The following is a 22,329-nucleotide window of genomic DNA, read 5'->3' as shown; positions in this document are numbered from 1 at the left end:
CTTGCCTTTAAGTGTTTTTTAACTCCTTACATACCAAATCGCTAAAACGCATGCAAAACACATTTTATGGGGAAACAGAATAACATTACCAAAAACATGTATTTTGAGTGTTTTTTTATCATGTAACCTGTAAAAACGCTTAAATACATGTAAAGAACCCTATGTTTGTATAAAAAAGGACATTACAAAAATCGTGTATTATGAGTGTTTTTAAGTTCCTTAAGTACCAAAAATCTAAAACCCACAAATAACACTCTATAGAGAGAAAAAAAAAATTTTTTTTGTTATTTATCTTCATAGGTACCGAGATACCAAAATTCTGGCAAAATTCATGGAAATAAAAAAAAAATCATTATAAAAAATTAATTTTAGCTTTTTTTCCGGAGTTATGTACAAACCTTGAAGTGCATGCAAATCCACCTTTATGGGGAAATTACACGACTTTACCAAAAACCTGTCTTTTGAGTGTTTTTCAGCAAGTCTTTTCAGTGATTTACGTAGAAAAACGCTAAAACGGATGTAAACCAACCAATATGAAAAAAAAAGAATAGCATTACAAAAAAGATATATATGATGTATTTTTGAGCTTGTTACCTACAAAAAATGCAAAAATGGATGGAAAGCAGTTGATATTGGCAAAGAAAAGGACATTACGAGAAACGTGGATTTTATAGTTTGACAAGAACCACAAGGTAAAAAACTCAAAAACTCGTGTACATAAAGAAGTTTCTTACATACCAAAAAGCTGAAACTCATGAATAACACTTTTAATTTTGAAACAGAAATACCTTACCAAATGTGTGTATTAGAAAAGTTTCTTACATACCAAAATGCTAAAACTCATGAATAACACTTTTAATTAAGAAATAGAACAACCTTACTAAATGCCTGTGTTTTGAGTTTTTTTTTCAAATTCTTAGTAAACAAAACCCCAAATTCCATGCAAAACTAGCTTTATGTGGGAAAAAAAATGATATTACCAGAAAAGTGTCTTGAGTGTTTTTGAGCGTGTTAGGCAATAAAGCACTAAAATGCAGGGGAATCACATTACATGGAAATAAAAACAACTTTTACCAAGAACTTGCTTTTAAGTGTTTTTGAGCTCATTACATACCAAAACGCTAAAACGCATGCAAAACACCTTTTATTGAGAAACAGAATAAAATTACCCAAAATATATATTTTGAGTGTTTTTGATCATGTTATCTATAAAAACGCTTAAATACATGCAAAGAACCTTATGTTTGCGAAATGAGAAATGTGTATTATAGGTGTTTTTTTTAAGTTCCTTAAGTACCAAAAAGCTAAAACCCACAAATAACACTCTTTATTTAGAAAAAAAAGTAAGCAAATAAAAGAATAGGATATTTTTTTATGTTATTCATCTTCTTAGGTACCGAGATGCCAAAATTCTGGGATAATTCAGAGCTATTATATGATAAAAGAAAATTATCAAAAAGTTAATTTTAGCTTTTTTTTTCAGACTGTTATGTACAAAACCCTAAAGTGCATCCAAAGCCTCCTATATGAGGAAATTAAACGACTTTACCAGAAATCTGTTTTTTGAGTGTTTTTCAGCATGTTAGGCACAAAAACGATAAATAATAAGGAACTCACTCTATATGAGAATCCAAAACAAAATTGCTGAAAACGTGTTTTTTCTGTTTTACGTAGAAAAACGGTAAAACGGATGCAAACCAACCAATATCAAGAAATAGAAAACATTACCAAAAAGGTATGTTTTGAGTGTTTTTGAGCTTGTTAACTACAAAATACGCGAAAATTGATGCAAAGCACTCTATATTAGAAAACAAAAGGACTTTGCAAGAAAAGAGTATAATGAGGTTTTTTTTATAGTTCAAAAGAACCAAAATGCAAAAAACAAAAACTCGTGTATATTCAGAAGGCTCCTAGATACCAAAATGCTGAAACTCATAAATAACACTCTTAATTGAGAAACAGAACAACCTTAAGAAATGCGTGTATTTTGAGTGCTTTTCACATTCTTAATTACCAAAACCCCAAATTGCATGCGAAACAACCTTTATGAAAAAAAAAAAAAATGATATTACCAGAAAAGTGTCTTTTAAGTGTTTTTGAGCATGATAGGCAATAAAGCACTAAAAAGCAGGGCAATCATATTACATTGGAATAACACCAATTTATACCAAAAACTTGCGTTTAAGTGTTTTTGAGCTCCTTATATACCAAACCACTTAAACGCATGTAAAACAAACTTTATGGAGAAACAGAATGACATTAGCAAAAACATGTATTTTGAGTGTTTTTGATCATGTTATCTATAAAAACGCATGCAAACATGCAAAGAACATTATGTTTAGGAAACAAAAGGACATTACGAGTAACGTGTATTATGAGTGTTCCTTAAGTCCCAAAAAGCTAAAACCTACAAACAACTCTTTATTTAGAAAATAAAAAAAATAAAAAAAATTTAAGAAATGGGATTTTTTTTTTTTTTGTTATTCATATTCATAGGTACCGAGATGCCAAAATTCTGGGAAACTTCAGGGCAATCATATGATAAAAGAATATCAAAAAAGTTCATTAAAGCTTTTTTTTTCGGACTGTTATGTAGCAAACCCTAAAGTGCATGCAAAGCCTCCTAAATGAGGAAATTAAACGACCTTACCAGAAATCTGTGTTTTGAGTGTTTTTTTAGCATGTTAGGCACCAAAACGATTAATAATAAGGAACTCACTATATATGAATCCAAAAAAAAGTTACTGAAAACGTGTCTTCTCAGTGTTTTACTTAGAAAAAACGCTAAAACGGATGCAAACCAACCAATATCAAGAAATAGAAAAAAGTTACTAAAAAGGTATATTTTGAGTGTTTTTGAGCTTGTTACCTACAAAAAACGCGAAATTTCATGCAAAGCACTCTATATTGGGAAAGAAATGGACATTGCAAGAAAACTGTATAATGAGTGTTTTATAGTTCAAAAGAACCACAAGGCAAAAAACGCAAAATCTCGTGTATATGGAGAGGTTTCCTAGATACAAAAATGCTAAAACTCATGTATAACACTCCTAATTGAGAAACAGTACAACCTTAATAAATGCGTGTATTTTGAGTGCTTTTCACATTCTTAGTTACCAAAACCCCAAATTGCGTGCGAAAATAGATTTGTAGGAAAAAAAATGACTTTACCAGAAAAGTGTCTTTTGAGTGTTTTTGAGCGTGATAGGCAATAAAGCACTAAAAAGGAGGGCAATCACATTATATTGGAGGAAAACGAATTTTTACCAAAAACTTGCCTTTAAGTGTTTTTGAGCTCCTTATATACCAAAACACTAAAACGCATGTAAAACACTCTTTATAGTGAAACAGAATAACATTACCAAAAACATATATTTTGAGTGTTTTTCATCATGTTACCAATAAAAACGCTTAAATACATGCAAAGAACACTATTTTTGGGAAACGAAAGGAGATTACGAGAAACGTGTATTACGAGTGTTTTTAAGTTCATTAATTACCAAAAAGCTAAATCCCACAAATAAAACGGATGCAAACAACCCAAAATGAAGAAATAGAATAACATTACCAAAAAGGTATATTTTGAGTGTTTTTGAAATTGTTACTTACAAAAAATGCGAAAATGAATGGAAAGCACTCTATATTGGGAAGCAAAAGGCACCAAAAAGCATGTTAGGTCCAAAACGATAAATAATATGAAAGTCACTCTATAGGGAAATCCAAAACAAAATTACTGGAAACGTGTCTTTTAAAAGATTTACGTAGAAAAACGCTAAAACGGATGCAAACCATCCAATATGAAGAAATAAAATAACATTACCCAAAAATTTTTATTTTGTGTGTTTTTCAGCTTGTTATATAAAAAAAAAAAACGCGAAAATGGATGCAAAGCAGTCTATATAAGGAAAAAAAAAGGACATAACGAGAAACGTGTATAATGAGTGTTTTATAGTTTCACCAGAATCATTAGGCAAAAAACGCAAAAACTCGACTGTGTGGAGTAATTTCTAAGATACAGAAATACTGAAACTCATGAATAACACACTTAATCAAGAAATAGAACAACCTTACTAAATGCGTGTATTTTGAATGTTTTTTTTTACATTCTTAGTTTTCAAAATCCCAAATTCCATGCGAAACTAGCTTTATGTGGGAAAAAAAATGACATTACCAGAAAAGTGTCTTTGAGTGTTTTTGAGCGTGTTAGGCAATAAAGCACTAAAAAAGCAGGGCAATCACATTACATGGGAATAAAACCAACTTTTACGAAGAACTTGCCTTTTAGTGTTTTTGACACGCATTTAGTAAGGTTGCTGTTTCTCAATTAAGATTGTTATTCATGACTTTCAGCATATCCACGAGTTTTTGCGTTTTTTTGCCTTGTGTTTTTTTTGAAATATAAAACATTCATTATACACTTTTCTCGCAATGTCCCTTTGTTTCTCAATATAGAGTGCTTTGTATCCATTTTTGCGATTTTTTTTTGTAGGTAACAAGCTCAAAAACACTCAAAATATACATTTTTGTCAATTTTTTTCTGCTTCCTGATATTGGTTGGTTTTTATCAGTTTTAGCGTTTTTCTACGTAAAACACTGAGAAGACACGTTTTCAGTAATTTTCTTTGTGATTCCCACATAGAGTGAGTTCCTTATTATTTATCGTTTTGGTGCCTAACGTGATGAAAACCCTCAAAAGACAGATTTCTGGTAAAGTCTTTAATTTCCTCATATGGGAGGCTTTGCATGTCTTTTCAGTGTTTTTGAGCGTGTTACGCAATAAAGCACTAAAAGCCTGGGCACTCACATTACATGGGAATAAAACCAAATTTTACTAAGAACTTGCCTTTAAGTGTTTTTGAGCTCCTTACATACCAAAACGCTAAAACTCATGCAAAATACACTTTTTGGTGAAACAGAATAAAATTACCAAAAACATGTATTTTGAGTATTTTTGATCATGTTATCTATAAAAACGCTTAAACAAATGCAAAGAACCTTATGTTTGGGAAACGAAAGAACATTACGAGAAACGTGTATTATGAGTGATTTTTAAGTTCCTTCAGTACCAAAAAGCTAAAACCCACAAATAACACTCTTTAGAAAAAAATAAAAAATAAAAAAATAAATAAAAAAATGGGATTTTTTTTTTTACTAAAAAAAACGAATATGAAGAAATAGAATAACATTACCAAAAAAGGTATATTTTGAGTGTTTTTGAGCTTGTTACCTTCAAAAAACGAGAAAATGGATGGAAAGCACTCTATATTGGGATACAAAAGGACATTACGAGAAACGTGTATAATGAGTGTTTTATAGTTTCACAACAGCCACAAGGCAAAAACTGCAAAAACTCGGTGTATATGGAGAAGTTTCTTAGATACCAAAATGCTGAAACCCAGAAATAACACTCTTAATTGAGAATACAGAACAACCTTACCAAATGCATGTATTTTGAGTGTTTTTCACATTCTTAGTTACCAAAACCAAAAATTGCATGCGAAACTAGCTTTACGAGTATGTGGAAAAAAAATGACATTACCAGAAAAGTGTCTTTTGAGTGTTTTTTGAGCGTGATAGGCAATAAAGCACTAAAAAGGAGGGTAATCACATTATACGGGAATAAAACCAACTTTTACCAAGGACCTGCCTTTACGTGTTTTTGAGCTTCTTACATACCAAAACGCTAAAACGCATGCAAAACACCCTTTATGGAGAAACAGAATAACATTTACAGAAACATGTATTTTAAGTGTTTTTGATCATGTTACCTATAAAAACGCCTAAATACATGCAAAGAACCCTATGTTTGGAAAATGAAATTATGTTACGAGAAATGTGTATTATGAGTTTTTTTTTAAGTTCATTATGTATGAAAAAGCTAAAACCCACAAATAACACTCTTTATAGAGTGTTTTCTTACCTAACAATGTGAAAAAGCACTCAAAAAGCACATTTTTGTAATCTTGTTCTTTTCTCCATATAGAGTGCGCTTTAATGTGTCAAATAGGTCTTGGTACCTTAGAAATAAAAAAAAAACCACTCATAATAAAAGTTTCTTCTAATGTCTTTTCGTTTCCCCTTGTAAAGTATTTTGCATGCATTTATGTTTCTTTTTATATGTAAAAAGAAAAAAAATTGTTTATGGTAATAAAGGGTGTTTTGCATACATCTCAGCGTTATGGTACGTAAGTAGCTGAAAATAACCAAAAGATAATTTTTTGGTTGACTTGTTCTTTCATATAGGTAGCTTTCCATGCTTTTTATAACTTTGATACCTAACAACAACAATCGACACTCATTTTCCCATAGATGGTGCTCTGGAGGCATTTTGATGTTTTGGTACATAAAATTGTGAAAAACACTCAAAATAAACGTTTTTGGTAATGTTCTGTTTCTCCATACACAGTGGTACTAAATAGTTTTCGCGTTTGGTACCTAAGACGCTCAAAAACACTAATAATACATCTTTCTCGTAATGTCCTTTATTTTATCCATATTGGGTGATTTCCATGCATTTTGGCGTTTTGTTACGTAACAATGTGAAAAAACACTCAGTAATGTTCTTCTGTTTCTTCATATATAATGTTATACATGCGTTTATGCATTTTGCTACCTAAGAATCTCAAAACACTGATGAATGAAGTGTCTTTTTATTTCTTTTCCTATCGCCATTTAGGATACTTTGCTTGAATTTTTGCTTTTTTTTATACGTAAAAAGCTAAAAAAAAAAAAAATACACGTTTCTAGTAATGTTATTCTGTTTCTCCATAAAATGTGCTTTGCATGGATTTTAGCGTTTTGGTACATAAGTAGCTGTAAAAACTCTCAAAAGACACGCTTTTGGTAATGTTTTGCTTTTCCAAATAGGGAGCTTTTGTTGCTTTATTGTTTCTCAATAGTGTTATTTGTGGGTTTTAGCTTTTTGGTAATTAATGAACTTAAAAACACTCGTAATACACGTTTCTCGTAATCTCCTTTCGTTTCCCAAAAATAGTGTTCTTTGCATGTATTTAAGCGTTTTTATTGGTAACATGATGAAAAACACTCAAAATACATGTTTTTGGTAATGTTATTCTGTTTCACTATAAAGAGTGTTTTGCATGCGTTTTAGTGTTTTGGTATATAAGGAGCTCAAAAACACTTAAAGGTAAGTTTTTGGTAAAAATTCGTTTTCCTCCAATATAATGTGATTGCCCTCCTTTTTAGTGCTTTATTGCCTATCACGCTCAAAAACACTCAAAAGACACTTTTCTGGTAAAGTCATTTTTTTTCCTACAAATCTATTTTCGCACGCAATTTGGGGTTTTGGTAACTAAGAATGTGAAAAGCACTCAAAATACACGCATTTATTAAGGTTGTACTGTTTCTCAATTAGGAGTGTTATACATGAGTTTTAGCATTTTTGTATCTAGGAAACCTCTCCATATACACGAGATTTTGCGTTTTTTGCCTCGTGGTTCTTTTGAACTATAAAACACTCATTATACAGTTTTCTTGCAATGTCCTTTTGTTTCCCAATATAGAGTGCTTTGCATGAAATTTCGCGTTTTTTATAGGTAACAAGCTCAAAAACACTCAAAATATACCTTTTTAGTAACTTTTTTCTATTTCTTGATATTGGTTGCTTTGCATCCGTTTTAGCGTTTTTTTCTAAGTAAAACACTGGTAATGTTCTTTTTTCCACATAAATTCCCTGAATTTTGGGAGAATTTTGGCATTTCGGTACCTATAAGGATGAATAACAAAAAATAAAAAAATCACATTTTTTTACTTTTTTGTTTATTATTTTTCTTTCTAAATAAAGAGTGTTATTTGTGGGTTTCAGCTTTAAGGTACTGAAGGAACTTAAAAAACAGTCATAATACACGTTTCTCGTAATGTTCTTTCGTTTCCCAAACATAAGGTTCTTCGCATGTATTTAAGCGTTTTTATAGATAACATGATCAAAAAGTTTCAAAATACATGTATTTGATAATATTATTCTGTTTCTCCATAAAATGAATTTTGCATGCGTTTTAGCGTTTTGGTATGTAAGGAGCTCAAAAACACTTTAAGGCAAGTTCTTGGTAAAATTTGGTTTTATTCCCATGTAATGTGATTGCCCTTTATTTTAGTGCTTTATTGCGTAACACGCTCAAAAAGACTCAAAAGACATGCAAGGCCTCGCATATGAGGAAATTAAAGACCTTACCAGAAATCTGTCCTTTGAGTGTTTTTCAGCATGTTATGCACCAAAACGATAAATAATAAGGAACTCACTCTATGTGGGAATCCAAAAGAAAATTACTTAAAACGTGTTTTCTCACGTAGAAAAACGATAAAACTGATGCAAACCAACCAATATCAAGAAGCAGAAAAAAATTACCAAAAATGTATATTTTCAGTGTTTTTGAGCTTGTTACCTACAGAAAAACGCAAAAATTGATACAAAGCACTCTATATTGGGAAACAAAGGGACATTGCAAGAAAAGTGTATAATGAATGTTTTATAGTTCATAAAAAACCACAAGGCAAAAAACGCAAAAACTCGTGGATCTGGAGAAGTTTCCTAGATACCAAAATGCTAAAACTCATGAATAACACTCTTAATTGAGAAACAGAACAACCTTACTAAATGCGTGTCAAAAAAACAAAAAGGCAAGTTCTTCGTAAAAGTTGGTTTTATTTTCATGTAATGTGATTGCCATGCTTTTTAGTGCTTTATTGTCTAACTCGCTCAAAAACACTCAAAGACACTTTTCTGGTAATGTCATTTTTTTTCCCACATAAAGCTAGTTTCGCATGGAATTTGGAGTTTTGGTAACTAAGAATGTAAAAAAAAACACTCAAAATACACGCATTTAGTAAGGTTGCTCTGTTATTCGTGAGTTTCAGCATTTTAGTATCTTACAAACTTCTCCACACAGACGAGTTTTTGCGTTTTTTGCCTTGTGATTCTGGTGAAACTATAAAACACTCATTATACACGTTTCTCGTTATGTCCTTTTTTTTTCCAAATATACACTGCTTTGCATTCATTTTTGCGTTTTTTTTTTATGTAACAAGCTCAAAAACACACAAAATTTACTTTTCTGGTATTGTTATTCTATTTTTTTCATATTGGTTGGTTTCAGGATTTTTCTACGTAAATCTTTTAAAAGACACGTTTTCAGTAATTTTATTTTGGATTTCCATATAGAGTGACTTTCATATTATCTATCGTTGGTATGGTGCCTAACATGCGGAAAAACACTCAAAAGACAGGTTTCTTGTAAAGTCGTTAAATTTTCCCAAATAGGTGGCTTTGCATACACTTTATGGTTTGGTACATAACTCCGAAAAAAAGATAAAATTAACTTTTTCTATAATGTTCTTTTTTCCACATAATTTCCCTGAATTTTGGCAGAATTTTGACATCTTGGTACCCATGAACATCAATAATAAAAAAATAAAAATGCCATTTTTCTTTTTATTTATTTATTTTTCTCTATAATGAGTGTTATTTGTAGGTTTTAACGTTTTGGTACTTAAGGAACTTAAAAACATTCATAATACACATTTCTCGTAATGTCCTTTCGTTTCCCAAATATAGGGATATTTGCATGTGTTTAAGCGTTTTTATATGTAACATGATCAAAAACACTCAAAAACACTTGTTTTTGGTAATGTTATTCTGCTTCTCCATAAAGGAGTGCTTTGCATGCGTTATAGCGATTTGGTATGGAAGGAGCTGAAAAACACCAAGGCAAGTTCTTTGGTTTTATTGCAATGTATTATGATTCCCCTGCTTTTTAGTGCTTTATTGCCTAACACGCTCAAAAACACTCAAAAGACACTTCTAGTAATGACATTTTTTTCCCACATAATGCTAGTTTCGCATGCTATTTGGGGTTTTGCTAACTAAGAATGTGAAAAAACACTCAAAATACACGCATTTGGTAATGTTGTTCTGTTTCTCAATTAAGATTGTTATTCATGAGTTTCAGCATTTTGGTATCTAAGAAACTTCTTTAAATACACGAGTTTTTGCGTTTTTTGCCTTGTGGTTCTTGTGAACCACAAGTTCTTTTGCCCGAAAATAATAAGACACTCATTATACACCTTTCTTGTAATGTTCTTTTCTTTCCCAATAGGGAGTGCGTTGCATGCATTTTCGCGTTTTTTGTAGATAACAAGCTCAAAAACACTAAAAATATACCTTTTTGGTAAAGTTATTCTATTTCTTCTTATTGGTTGGTTTGCATCTGTTTTAGCGTTTTTCTACGTAAAACACCGAAAAGACACGTTTTCAGTAATTTTGTTTTCGATTCCCAAAGAATATTGTGAGAATTTGGGCATCTTAGTACCTATGAAGATGAATAACAAAAAAAAAAAGTATTTTATTTTTTTATTTTTTTTTTCTCTATAAATAGTGTTATTTGTGGGTTTTAGCTTTTTTGGTACTTAAGGAACTTAAAAACACTCATAATACACGTTTCCCGTAATGTCCTTTCGTTTCCCAAACATAAGGTTCTTTGCATGTATTTAATCGTTTTTATAAATAACGTGATCAAAAACACTCAAAATACATGTTTTTGGTAATGTTACTCTGTTTCTCCATAAAGTGTGTTTTGCATGCGTTTTAGCGTTTTGGTATGCAAGGAGTTAAAAAAAAAACACTTAAAGGCAAGTTCTTCGTAAAAGTTGGTTTTATTCCCATGTAATGTGTTTGTTCTGCTTTTTAGTGCTTTGTTGCATATCACGCTCGAAAACACTCAAAAGAAACTTTTTTGGTAATATATATTTTTTTCCACATAAAGCTAGTTTCACATGTAATTTGGAATTTTCGTAACTAAGAATGTAAAAAACACTCAAAATACACACTTTTGGTAAGGTAGTTCTGTTTCTTAATTAAAAGTGTTATTCATGCATTTCAGCATTTTGGTATGTAAGAAACTTCTCTATATACACGAGTTTTTGCGTTTTTTGACTCGTGGTTCGTGTGAAACTATAAAACACTCATTATACACGTTTCTCGTAATGTTCTTTTGTTTCCTAATATAGAGTGCTTTCCATCCATTTTCGAATTTTTTGTAGGTAACAAGCTGAAAAACACTCAAAATATATCTATTTGGTAATGTTATTCTATTTCTTCATATTGGTTGGTTTGCATCCGTTTTAGCGTTTTTCTACGTAAATCACTGAAAAGACACATTTTCAGTAATATTGTTGAAATTGCTGAAAAACACTCAAAAGACAGATTTCTGGTAAAGTCGTGTAATTTCCCCATATAGCTGGCTTTGCATGAACTTCTGGGTTTGGAACATATTTCCGGAAAAAAGCTATTTTTTTTATAATGTTTTTTTTTACATAATTTCCCTGAATTTTGCCTCAATTTTGGCATCTTCATACCTATGTAGATGAATAACAAAAAAAAAATATATATTTTTTTTTATTTTTTTTTCTCTATTTGTAGGTTTTTTTTTTTTTTTGCTACTTAAGAAACTTAAAAAAACAATCATAATACACCATTTTCCTAATGTCCTTTTCGTTTCACAGACATAGGGTTCTTTGCATGTATTTAAGCGTTTTTGTAGGTAACATGATCAAAAACACTCAAAATACATTTTTTTGGTAATGTTTTTCTGCTTCTCCATAATGGGTGTTTTGCATGTGTTTTAGCGTTTTGCTATGTAAAGAGGTAAAAACAAAGGCAAGTTCTTCGAAAAAGTTGGTTTTATTCCTTTATAATGTGATTATTCTGCTTTTTAGTGCTTTGTTGTATATCACGCTCAAAAACACTCAAAAGACACTTTTTCTGATAATGTCATTTTTTTTTCCCATATAAAGCTAGTTTCACATGTAATTTGGGATTTTCGTAACTAAGAATGTAAAAATCACTCAAAATACACACATTTGGTTCTGTTTCTCAATTAAAAGTGTTATTTATGAGTTTTAGCATTTTGGTATGTAAGAAACTTCTCTATATACACGAGTTTTTGCGTTTTTTGTCTTGTGGTTCTTGTGAAACTATAAAACAATCATTATACACGTTTCTCAAAATGTCCTTTTGCTCCTCCAATATAGAGTGCTTTTACATTCATTTTCGCGTTTTTTGTAGGTAAAAAGCTCAAAAACACTTTTTGGTAATGTTATTCTATTTCTTCATATTCGTTGCTTTGCATCCGTTTTAGCGTTTTTTCTACGTAAAACACTGAAAAGACACGTTTTCAGTAATTTTGTTTTGGATTCACATATTGACTGACTTCCATATTATTTATCGGTTTGGTGCCTAACATGCTGAAAAACACTGAAAAGACAGGTTTCTGGTAAAGTCGTTTAATTTCCTCATATAGGTGGCTTTGCATGCACTTTAGGGGTTGGTAAATAACAATCCGAAAAAAAGCTATAATTAACTTTTTTGATAATGTTCTTTTTTCCACATAAATTCCTTGAATTTTGGCAGAATTTTGGCATCTCGGTACTTATGAAAATCAATACAAAAAATAAAATTGCTAATTTTTTTATTCATTTATTTTATTTTTTTTCTTTTTAAAGAGTGTTATTTGTGGGTTTTAATGTTTTGGTACTTAAGGAACTTAAAAACGGTCATAATACACGTTTCTCGTAATGTCCTTTTGTTTCCCAAAGATAGGGTTCCTTGCAAGTATTTAAGGGTTTTTATAAATAACAAGATCAAAACACTGAAAACACATGTTTTTTGTAATGTTTTTCTGCTTCTCCATACAGGAGTGTTTTGCATGCATTTTAGCGTTTTGGTATGTAAGGAGCTCAAAAACACATAATGGCAAGTTCTTGGTCAAAGTTGGTTTTATTCCAATGTAATGTGATTGCTCTGCTTTTTAGTGCTTTATTGCCTAACACGCTCAAAAACACTCAAAAGACACTTCTGGTAATGACATTTTTTTCCCCACATAAAGCTAGTTTCCCATTGAATTTGGGATTTTGCTAAGAATGTAAAAAACACTGAAAATACTCGCTTTTGGTAAGGTTGTTCTGTTTTTCAATTAAGATTGTTATTCATGATTTTCAGCATTTTGGTATCTAAGAAACTTCTTTATATACACGAGTTTTTGCGTTTTTTGCCTTGTGGTTTTTGTGAACCACAATTTCTTTTGCTCGAAAATAATAAGACACTCATTATACACGTTTCTCGTAATGTCATTTTATTTCCCAGTAGGGAAATTTTCACTTTTTTTGTAGGTAACAAGCTCAAAAACACTCAAAATATACCTTTTTGGTAATGTTATTCTATTTTTTTTTTTTCATATTGGTTGGTTTGCATCCGTTTTAGCGTTTTTCTACGTAAAACACCGAAAGACACATTTTCAGTAATTTTGTTTTGGATTCCCATATAGAGTGACTTCCATGTTATTTTTCGTTTTGGTGCCTAACATTCTGAAAAAAACACACATACGACAGTTTTCTGGCAAAGACGTTTGATTTCCCCATATAGGTGGTTTTGCATACACTTTAGGGTTTTCTACATAACAGTCGAAAAATATAAAAGCTAAAATTAACTTTTTTGATAATGTTTTCATTTCACAAAATTTCATGAATTTTGCCCGAATTTTTTCATCTCGGTACCTGTGAAGATGAATAAGAAAGAAAAAAAATATCGTATTTATTTATTTATTTTTTTTCTCAATAGAGAGTTATTTGTGGCTTTTAGCTTTTTGGTACTTAATGAATTAAAAAAACACTCATAATACACGTTTCTTATAATGTCCTTTCGTTTCCCACAAATAGGGTTTTTAGCATGTGTTTAAGCGTTTTATTGGTAACATGATCAAAAACACTTAAAATACATGTTTTTGGTAATGTTATTCTGTTTCTCCATAAAGTGTGTTTTGCATGCATTTTAGCGTTTTGTTATATAAGGAGCTCAAAAACACTTAAAGGGAAGTTCTTGGTAAACATTGGTTTTATTACCATGTATTGTGATTGCCCTTCTTTTTAGTGCTCAAAAACACTCAAGAGGCACTTTTCTGAAAATGTCATTTTTTTTACCACATAAAGCTGGTTTCGCAATGAAATTGGGTTTTGGGTAACTAAGAATGTAAAAAGCACTCAAAATACACGCATTTATTAAGGTTGTTCTGTTTCTGAATTAAGAGTGTTATTCAGGAGTTTCAGGATTTTGGTATCTAGGAAACTTCTCCATATACACGAGTTTTTGCGTTTTTTGCCTTGTGGTTCTTTTGAACTATAAAACACTCATTATACACTTTCCTCGCAATGTCCCTTTCTTTCCCAATATAGAGTGCTTTGCATCAATTTTCACGTTTTTTTAAGGTAACAAGCTCAAAAACACTCAAAATGTACCTTTTTGGTAATGTTTTTGTATTTCTTGATATTGGTTGGTTTCCATCCGTTTTATCGTTTTTCTACGTAAAATACTGAGAAGACACGTTTTAAGTACTTTTGTTTTGGATTTTCATATTGAGCGAGTTCATTATTATTTATCGTTTTTGTGCCTAACGTGCTGAAAAACACTCAAAAGTCAGATTTCTGGTAAATTCATTCAATTTCCTCATATAGGAGGCTATGCATGCTCTTTAGGGTTTGGTACATAAATCGGAAAAAAAGCTAAAATCAACTTTTTTGGTAATATTCTTTTATCATATAACTGCCCTGAATTTTTCCCAGAATTTTTTCATTTCGGTACCTATGAAGATGAATGAAAAAAAAAAATATTTATTCATTTTTTTTTCTAAATAAAGAGTGTTATTTGTGGGTTTTAGCTTTCTGGTACTTAAGGAACTTAAAGACACTCATAATACACGTTTCTCGTAATGTGCTTTCGTTTCCCAAACATAAGGTTCTTTCTATTTATTTAAGCATTTTTTTAGATAACATGATCAAAAACACTCAAAATACATGTTTTTGGTAATGTTATTCTGTTTGTCCATAGAGTGTGTTTTGCACGCGTTTTAGCGTTTTGGTATATAAGGAGCTCAAAAAGACTTAAAGGCAAGTTCTTGGTAAAAATTGGTTTTATTCGAATTTAATGTGATTCCCCTGTTTTTTAGTGCTTTGTATCCTATCACGCTCAAAAACACTCAAAAGACACTTTTCTGGTAATGTCATTTTTTCCCACATAAATCTGGTTTCACATGCAATTTGGGGTTTTGGTAACTAAAAATGTGAAAAGCTCTCAAAATACATGTAAGGTTGTTTTGTTTCTCAATTAAGAGTGTTATTCATGAGTTTCAGCATTTTGGTATCTAAGAAACTTATCCATATATACGATTTTTTGCGTTTTTGGCTTGTGGTTCTTGTGAAACCATGAAACACTCATTATACACTTTTCTCCTACTGTCCTTTTCTTTCCCAATATAGAGTGTTTTGCATCCATTTTCGCGTTTTTAGTGGTTAACAGGCTCAAAAACACTCAAAATATACCTTTTTCGTAATGTTATTCTATTTCTTCATATTGGTTGGTTTGCATCCGTTTTAGCGTTTTTCTGCGTAAAACACGGAAAAGACACGTTTTTAGTAATTTTGTTTTGCATTCCCATATTGAGTGACTTCCATATTATTTATCCTTTTGATACCTAACATACTAAAAAAGAAAACACTCAAAAGAGAGGTTTCTGGTAAAGTCGTGTAATTTCCCCTTTGGATGCACTTTAGGGTTTGGTACATAACAGTCCGAAAAAAAAGCTAAAATTTAATTTTTTGATAATGTTTTTTTTTCCACATAATTTCCATGAATTTTGCCAAACTTTCGGCATCTCAGTACCTATGAATATGAATAACAAAAAAAAAAATGATATATTTTTTTTTATTTATTTATTTTTTTTTTTTCTCTCTCTCTATAAAGAGTGTTATTTGTGGCCTTTAGGTTTTTGGTGCTTAAGAAACTTAAAAACACTCAAAATACGAGTACACGTTTCTCGTAATGTTTATTTGCGTTTACAAACATGTATTTAAGTGTTTTTATAGGTAACATGATAAAAAACAATACGTGTTTTTGGTAATTTTATTCTCTTTCTCCATAAAGGGTGTTTTGCATGCGTTTTAGCGTTTTTTTTATGTAAATCAAAAAATCTTAAAGAGAAGTTCTTGGTAAAAACTAGTTTTATCCCTATGTAATGTGATTGCCCTGCTTTTTAGTGCTTTATTTCCTAACACGCTCAAAAACACTCAAAAAAACTTTTTTATGTTAATGTCATTTTTTTCTCACATTTTTACCCCACAATATTTCGCATGCAATTTGGGGTTTTGGTAACTAAGAATGTGAAAAATACCCAAAATACACTCATTTGGTAAACTTTTTTTTATTTTTTTTATTCTTCGTAAAATTTGGATTTATTCCAATGTAATGTGATTGTTCTGCTTTTTAGTGCTTTGTTGCATATAACGCTCAAAAACACTCAAAAGATTGTTGATAAAAGTTGGTTTTATTCCCATGTAATGTGATTGCCCTCCTTTTTAGTGCTTTATTGCCTAACTCTCTCAAAAACCCTCAAAAGACACTTTTCTGGTAATGTCATTTATTTCCCACATAAAGCTAGTTTCGCATGTAATTTGGGATTTTCGTAACTAACAATGTGAAAAACACTCAAAATTCACACATTTTGTACGGTAATTCTGTTTCTCAATTAAAAGTGTTATTCATGAGTTTCATCATTTTGGTATCTAAGAAACTTCTCTAGGTACACGAGTTTTTGCATTTTTTGCCTTTTGGTTCTTGTGGAACTATAAAACACTCATTATACACGTTTCTCAGAACATCCTTTTGTTTTGCGATACTTTGCATCCATTTTTGCATTTTTTAAAGGTAACAAGCTCAAAAACATTCAAAATATATATTTTTGGTAATGTTATTCTATTTCTTCATATTGGTTGGTTTGCATCCTTTTTAGCGTTTTTCTACGTAAAACACTGAAAAGACACGTTTTCAGTAATTTTGTTTTGGATTTCCATATTGAGTGACTTCCATGTTATTATCGTTTTGGTGCCTAACATACTTAAAAACACTCAAAAGTAAGGTTTCTCATAAAGTCGTTTAATTTCCTCATGTAGGTGGCTTTGCATTCACTTTAGAGTTTGGTACATAACATTCCGAAAAAAAAGCTAAAATTAACTTTTATGATAATATTCTTTTATCATATAATTGCCCAGAATTTTCCCAGAATTTTGGCATCTCCGTACCTATGAAGATGAATAACAAAAAAAAAAAAAAAGAAAAATTGCCGTTTTTTTTTATATATTTATTTATTTTTTCTTTATAAAGAGTGCTATTTGTGGGTTGTAGTTTTTTGGTTCTTAAGGAACTTAAAAACACTCATAATACACGTTTCTCGTAATGTCCTTTCGTTCCCCAAAGATAGGGTTCTTTGCATGTATTTTCGCGTTTTTATAGGTAGCATGATCAAAAACACTCAAAATACATGTTTTTGGTAATGTTATTCTAATTCTCCATAAAGTGTGTTTTGCATTCGTTTTAGCGTTTTGGTATGTAAGGAGCTCAAAAAAACTTAAAGGCAAGTTCTTGGTAAAAGTTGGTTTCATTCCCATGTAATGTTATTGCCCTGCTTTTTAGTGCTTTATTGCCTAATATGCTCAGAAACACCCAAAGTCACTTTTCTTGTAATGTCATTTCTTAGCAACATAAAGCTAGTTTTGCATGCAATTTGGGGTTTTTGTAAATAAGAATGTGAAAAACACTCAAAACACACGTATTTTTAAATGTTGTTATGTTTCTCATTTAAGAGTGTTATTCATGAGTACCAGTGTTTTGGTAACTAAGAAAATTCTCCATATACACGGGTTTTTGCGTTTTTTGCCTTGTGGTTCTTGTGAAATTATAAAACACTCATTACTCACGTTTCTCGTAATGTCCTTTTGTTTCCCAATATAGAGTGCTTTGCATCCTTTTTTGCGTTTTTTGTAGGTAACAAGATTAAAAACACTCAAAATATACCTTTTTGGTAATATTCTATTTCTTCATATATGTTGGTTTGCATCCATTTTAGCGTTTTTTCTACCTAAAACACAGAAAAGACACGTTTTCAGTATTTTTGTTTTGGACTCTCATATAGAGTGATTTTCATATTATTTATCGTTTTGATACCTAACAAGCTGAAAATCATTCAAAAGACAGAATTCCGGTAAAGTTGTTTAATTTCCTCATATAGATGGCTTTGCATGAACTCTAGGGTTTGGTAAATAACAGTCCGAAAAAAAAGCTAAAATTAACTTTTATCACATAATTGCCCTGAATTTGGCCAGAATTTTGGCATCTCAATATCTATGAAGGTGAATAAAAACAATAAAAAAAAATCCAATTTTTTATTTATTTATTTATTTATTTATTTTTTAAACAAAGAGTGTTACTTGTGGGTTTTAGCCTTTTGGTTCATAAGGAACTTAAAAACACTCATAATACACGTTTCTCGTAATATCCTTTTCTCTCCCAAACATAAGGTTCTTTCCATGTATTTAAGCGTTTTTATATATAACATGATTAAAAAACAATCAAAATGCCTGTTGTTGGTAATGTTATTTTGTTTCTATATAAAGTGTGTTTTGCATGCGTCTTAGCGCATATAAGGAGCTGAAAAACAATTAAAGGCAAGTTCTTGGTAAACGTTGGTTTTATTCCATGTAATGTGATTGCCCTGCTTTTTAGTGCTTTATTGCCTAACACTCTCAAAAACACTCAAAAGACACTTTTCTGGTAATGTCATTTTTTTCCCACATAAAGCTATATTCACATGGAATTTCGTTTTTTTTTAACTAAGAATGTGAAAAAACACTCAAAATACACGCATTTAGTAAGGTTGTTCTGTTTTTCAATTAAGAGTGTTATTCATGAGTTTAGCATTTTGGTATCTAAGAAACTTCTCTATATATACGAGTTTTTGTGTTTTTTGCCTTGTGGATCTTCTGAAACTATAAAACACTCATTATACACGTTTCTCGTAATGTCCTTTTGTTTCCCAATATAGAGTGCTTTGCATGCATTTTCGCGCTTTTTGTAGGTAACAAGTTGAAAAACACTCAAAATATACCTTTTTGGTGGTTTTTCTATTTCTTCGTATTGGTTGGTTTGCATCTGTTTTAGCGTTTTTCTACGTAAAACACTGAGAAGACATCTTTTCAGTAATTTTGTTTTGGATTCCCATATTGAGTGACTTCAATGGTATTTATCGTTTTGGTGCCTATCATGCTAAAAAAAAAAAACACTCAAAAGACATGTTTCTTGTAAAGTCGTTTAATTTCCATATACAGGTGGATTAGCATGCAGTTTAGGATTTGGTACATAACAGTCCGAAAAAAAAGGTAAAATTATCTTGTTTGATAATATCCTTTTTTCCACATAATTTCCCTGAATTTTGCCAGAATTTTGGCATCTTGGTACCTATGAAGATGAATAACAAAAAAACAAAAAAAAATTGCTTTTTTTGGTACTTAAGGAACTTAAAAACACTCATAATACACATTTCTCATAATGTCCTTTCGTTTCCCAAATATAGGGTTCTTTCCATGTATTTAAGCGTTTTTATAGGTATTATGATCAAAAACACTCAAAATACATGTTTTTGGTAATGTTTTTCTGTTTCTTCATAAAGGATGTTTTGCATGCGTTTTAGCGTTTCAATATGTAAGGATTTAAAAAACACTTAAAAGCAAGTTCCTGGTAAAATTTGGTTTTATTCCCATGTAATGTGATTGCCCTGCTTTTTAGTGCTTTATTGCCTAACACGCTCAAAAACACTCAAAAGACACTCTTCTGGTAATGTCATTTTTTTTTCCACATAAAGCTAGTTTCGCTTGCAATTTGGGGTTTTGGTAACTAGGAATGTGAAAAACACTCAAAATACAGGCATTTAGTAAGGTTGTTTTGTTTTTAAATTAAAAGTGTTATTCATGAGTTTCAGCATTTTGGTATGTAAGAAACTTCTCTAATAAAGAAATTTGGTAAGGTAGTTCTGTTTCTCAATTAAAAGTGTTATTCATGAGTTTCAGCATTTTGGTATATAAGAAACTTCTTTATGTACACGAGTTTTTGAGTTTTTTGCCTTGTGGTTCTTGTGAAACTATAAAACACTCATTATACACATTTCTCGTAATGTCCTTTTCTTTCCTAATATAGAGTGCGTTTCATCAATTTCCGCATTTTATTGTAGGTAACAAGCTTAAAAACACATCGAAATATATATTTTTGGTAATGTTATTCTATTTCTTCATATTGGTTGGTTTGCATCCGTTTTAGCGTTTTTCTACGTAAATCATTGAAAAGACACGTTTTTAGTAATATTGTTGAAATATTTGAAAAAAAACACTTAAAAGACAGGTTTCTGGTAAAGTCGAGTAATTACTCCATATAGGTAGCTTTGCATGCACTTCAGGGTTTGGTACATAACTCCGGAAAAAAAGCTAAAATTATTTTTTAAAATGGATTTTTTTTTTTACAATATTTCCCTGAATTTTTCCAGAATTTTGGTATCTCGGTACCTATGAAGATGAATAACAAAAAAATATATTTTTTTCTTTATAAAGTGTTATTTGTGAGTTTTAGCTTTTTGTACTAAAAAGCTAAAACTCACAAATAACACTTTCACTAAAATTTTAAGGAACTTAAAATTTAAAACACTCATAATACACGATTTTCGTAATGTCCTTTTCTTATACAAACATAGAGTTCTTTACATGTATTTAAGAGTTTTTATAGATAATATGATCAAAAACACTCAAAATACATATTTTTGGTAATATTATTCTGTTTCTCCATTAAGAGTGTTTTACATGCGTTTTAGCGTTTTGGTATGTAAGGAGTTTAAAAACACTTTAAGGCAAGTTCTTCGTAAAAGTTGGTTTTATTCCCAAGTAATGTGATTGTTCTGCTTTTTAGTGCTTTGTTGCATATCACGCTCAAAAACACTCAAAAAACATTTTTCTCCTAATGTCATTTTTTGCCCACATAAAGCTAGTTTCGCTTGTAATTTAGCAATTTCGTAACTAAGAATGTGAAAAACACTCAAAATACACAATTTGGTAGGGTAGATCTGTTTCTTGATTAAAAGTGTTATTCATGCATTTCATCATTTTGGTATGTAAGAAACTTCTCTATATACACGAGTTTTTGCGTTTATTGCCTTGTGGTTATTGTGAAATTATAAAACACTCATTATTTCTCATTTCTCGTAATGTTCTTTTATTTCCTAATATAAAGTGCTTTCCATCCATTTTTGCATTTTTGTAGGTAACAAGCTTAAAAACACTTAAAAAATATCTTTTTGGTAATGTTATTCTATTTCTTCATATTGGTTGGTTTCCATCCGTTTTAGCGTTTTTCTTCGTAAATCTCTGAAAAGACTCGTTTTCAGTAATATTGTTGAAATTGCTTTTGGTACAGGTTTCTGGTAAAGTCGGGTAATTTTTCCATATAGGTGGCTTTGCAAGCACTTCAGGGTTTTGTACATAACAGGAAAAAAGGTAAAATTATTTTTTTTGTTAATTTTTTTTCTTTACCTAATTTCCCTGAATTTTGAAAGAATTTTTGCATCTCAGTACGTATGAAGATGAATAACAAAAAAAAGAAAAATTTATTTATTTATTTTTATTTTTTTTCTCTATAAAGAGTGTTATTTGTGTGTTTTAGCTTTTTAGTACTTAAGGAACCTAAAAACTTTCATAATACATAATTTTCGTAATATCGTTTCCATTCATAAACATAGAGTTCTTTGCATGTATTTAAGCGTTTTTATAGGTAACATCATCAAAAACACTTAAAATTCATGATTTTAGTAATGTTATTTTGTTTCTCCATAAAGGGTGTTTTGCATGCGTTTTAGCGTTTTCTTATGTAAGGAGTTAAAAACACTTAAAGGCATGTTTTTGGTAAAAGTTGGTTTTATTCCCATGTAATGTGATTGTTCTGCTTTTTAGTGCTTTGTTGCCTAACACGCTCAAAAACACCCAAAAAGACACTTTTCTGGTAATGTCATTTTTTCCCACATAAAATCAGTTTCGCTTGTAATTTCGGATTTTCGTAACTAAGAATGTGAAAAACACTCAAAATACTCACATTTTGTAAGATAGTTCTGTTTCTCAATTAAAAGTCTTATTCATGATTTTCAGCATTTTGGAAGAAACTTCTTTATATACACGAGATTTGCGTTTTTTGCCTTGTGGTTCTTGTGAAACTATAAAACACTCATTATACTCGTTTCTCGTAATGTCCATTTGCTTCCAAATATAGAGTGCTTTTCATCCATTTTCGCGTTTTTTAAAGGTAACAATTTAAAAAACACTCAAAATATACCTTTTCGGTAATGTTATTCTATTTCTTTATTTAGGTTGGTTTGCATCCGTTTTAGCATTTTCTAAGTAAAA

The sequence above is a fragment of the Scylla paramamosain genome, chromosome 1 (assembly GCF_035594125.1).
Source record: "Scylla paramamosain isolate STU-SP2022 chromosome 1, ASM3559412v1, whole genome shotgun sequence".
NCBI lineage: Eukaryota > Metazoa > Arthropoda > Malacostraca > Decapoda > Portunidae > Scylla > Scylla paramamosain.
The sequence above is the reverse complement of the archived record's forward strand: the minus strand, read 5'-3'. Positions refer to the sequence as shown.